This window comes from Schistocerca nitens, chromosome 2 (assembly GCF_023898315.1).
Source record: "Schistocerca nitens isolate TAMUIC-IGC-003100 chromosome 2, iqSchNite1.1, whole genome shotgun sequence".
In the NCBI taxonomy this organism is placed as follows: Eukaryota; Metazoa; Arthropoda; class Insecta; order Orthoptera; family Acrididae; genus Schistocerca; species Schistocerca nitens.
Genome location: NC_064615.1, coordinates 1,090,053,722 through 1,090,056,968, shown reverse-complemented (window position 1 = coordinate 1,090,056,968; position 3,247 = coordinate 1,090,053,722). Strand labels below are relative to the sequence as shown.

Here is a 3,247-nt window from a genome sequence, read left to right as displayed (position 1 = left end):
CATCTGCCGGAAGGTACTCTGCAGTCTAGTAATGGGAGCGGCCGGCAATAGGATAAGTTCACTAGAAATAGAGTAAGAAGGAAAAGGAAGTACATACAGCTACGGAATTAAAACTAATATAATTTAAAAATGAACGCTGAAGAAGAAAAAGACAGCGGCGAAGACGACTGTACATCCTCTACAGTAACAAACAAGAAGTGCTGTTTTAAATACCCTTCTTTATAAGTTCCAAAACTGACACTTGTTTCTGGTGATATCGCTGTTGATCAATGCAAGTGAAGGTGATCCTTGTAACTACTGAAAATCTGATAACCACGCTTAAGAACTGTTACTACTGTCATTTGCAGAAATCGTAAATTCAAGCAATAGCCGCAGTGATCGTTGGTTTCACTTGTGTATAGTCAATTGGGCGACGAACTGCAATTGTGAGTTAACAAGTTGACTGCAGCGAGGCTGGCGCCAGCCACAGCACAGTCTCACGTCTTAAGCCGTCGTCACATGGGCTAATCTTGATGTGAACGCCGACGGGTTATCCAACGTGACGAGGCAACGTGACGAGCCATACAGGACTAGTTGGTTAACGTGATTTTGCGGTCTCAACGCTCTCCAGCGGCAGCAGTCGACTTTCACTCGCAAATCATACAATTCGCTTACGAAAATAGACGCGCATAAAATTCCTACGTCAGCTGTATTAAAATGATCATTTCCTGGCTTGTCAAAATGCTAGTGTTTTATCCTCTTTGTGGTATGTTCAAGCAGGGGACTGTTCAAACTGGTGGAGGCTCTATAATGGTGTGGGGCGTCTGTAGTTAGAGTGATATGGAACCCCTGATGCGTCTAGTTTGACATGTGACACGTACGTAAGCATCATGTCTCATCACATGCACCCATTCATGTCCGCTATGCATTCCGAAGATATTGGATAATTCCAGCAGGACGGTGCGACACCCCACACGTCCAGAATTGTTGAGAGTGGCTCCAGGAACACTCTTCTGAGTTGAATCACTTCCGCTGGCAACTAGACTCAGCAAACACGAACATTATTGAGCATGTCTGGGATGCCTTGCAACGTGCTGTTCAGAAGAGATGGTTCAAATGGTTCAAATGGCTCTGAGCACTATGGGACTCAACTGCTGTGGTTATCAGTCCCCTAGAACTTAGAACTACTTAAACCTAACTAACCTAAGGACATCACACACATCCATGCCCGAGGCAGGATTCGAACCTGCGACCGTAGCAGTCGCACGGTTCCGGACTGCGCGCCTAGAACCGCGAGACCACCGCGGCCGGCGTTCAGAAGAGAACTCCACCGTATTGTTACAGATTTATGGACAGCACTGCAGGGTTCATGGTGTCGATTCCCTTCAGCTCTACCTCAGACATTATTCGAGTCCATGCCACGTCGTTTTGTGGCGCTTCTGTTTGCGTGAACGATACTAGGCAGGTGTACCAGTCTCTCTGCTCTTCAGTATATTTGCAACCTCCCAACTATATGTTTCTGTTGAAATTTAGCTCAGAATTACCTCCCATTCTATTCTCTATGTATTACCAAAACTACGTACCCACAATCTGTTATTCAACCTAAACTCGTACGCTATCTCTTGACTAAACAGAATCTAATTTGAATTGAACTGTAACTGGTCTGAGCCAACGGCCATGACGCAGTGGTGACACCGGTTCCCGTCAGATCACCGAAGTTAAGCGCTGTCGGGCTGGGCTAGCACTTAGGTGGATGACCATCCAGTCTGCCGAGCGCTGTTGGCAAGCGGGCTGCACTCAGCCCTTGTGAGGCAAACTGAGGGGCAACTTGGCTGGGAGAAGCGTCTCCGGTCTCGTAAACTGACATACGGCCGGGAGAGCGGTGTGCTGACCACATGGACCTCCATATCCGCATCCGGTGACGCCTGTGGGCTGAGGATGACACGGCGGCCGGTCGGTACCGCTGATTCCGCCAGGCCCTGTGGACGGAATTTGCGTTTACGTAACTGGTATGAACACAACCCATCTTTAAATTAAACGCGCAACTGCAGTAAAACAATTATCTGGCCCTAATCAAAATTTCCACTTACCTCTTGTCTTGACAACACTTTTGCAGATTTCTCGAAAGTACATAAGCAAACAGCAAGGAGGCAGCGGCTAAGGTAAGTTTCTGTTTGTAAATAAATATTCATACTGTTGCATACCATATGGTGTACTATGGTAACGAGTTATGATAACCCTTCCTTAAACAGTGGGATGGGGAGAGTAACCTTTCGCATCAAATGATATTCCAAGACAATTTTAGAATGAAGCATGTATTCAAAAAGACAGAGACAAATTTAGCGTGATCTTTACACATTACAATGGTGGAAGAGTACTATGAAGTCGTAGACAGAGCGTACAAGACCTGTACAACAACTTTCAATAAGCTGTAATACCTGTGAACCTATTCCTTCATTTGAATGGAACATGAGAAAGCTGGAAGATTGCTGCAAAGTTTGTACCACGACTGCGACAAGAAAATCAGAAGCAGCATGTGTGGAAGTCTGCAGGGAACTTCAACAGCTGCTTCAAAACGATGTAAAACCTCTTTTCAGATGTTGTTGCCGACGCCGAAAGTTAGATTTATGGCTATGACTCTGTAACTAAGCTGCTTTCGCCGCAGTGGAGGTGTTCTTTCTCACTCTGGCCAAAAATGCTTTACATGTCAAGAGTGACATCAAGTCCTTGTCGATCCATTTTCTGATAGTGACAGGATGGTTCATAAAGATATCGTTCCTCACGGTCACGTGATCAATAAAGAGTTCTATCGTGACGTTTGGGGAAGGACATTGGAAGAAGACGTCCACAGAAATCGCGTACAAACAACTAGGTGCTCCACTATGACAATGCACACCCATATGCAGCCTATATTAATTAGGGTTCCTTTTTTACTAAACACAAGGTGACAGTTCTTACGCACCCGCCTTATTTGCCAGGCTTAGCTGAGTGACTTCTTTCTCTTCCCAGAGACGAAAATCTAGTTGAAATGGCAAAAATTTGATACAGTGGTGGAGATTCAAATAGAATCGCAGTGGACCCTAAAAATCCCACATAATAGAAACAAGGAAAACTTTTAGGGAATTTTCAGAAGTGGAGGAAACGTTGGGATCGGTGTATTTGCTCCCAAAGGGACTGCTTCAGAAGTATCCAGAATGAAGTTTCTGTGGTGTCACCGCTAGACACCACACTTACTAGGTGGTAACTTAAATCGGCCGCGGTCCTGTAG

General features: G+C 45.4%; 1 pseudogene; it reads left to right on the top strand.

Moving 5' to 3' along the window:
• Nucleotides 1-1,646: 1,646 nt before the first annotated feature.
• On the top strand, nt 1,647-1,764 carry LOC126238042 (5S ribosomal RNA; annotated as a pseudogene).
• The last annotated feature ends 1,483 nt before the right edge of the window (nt 1,765-3,247 follow it).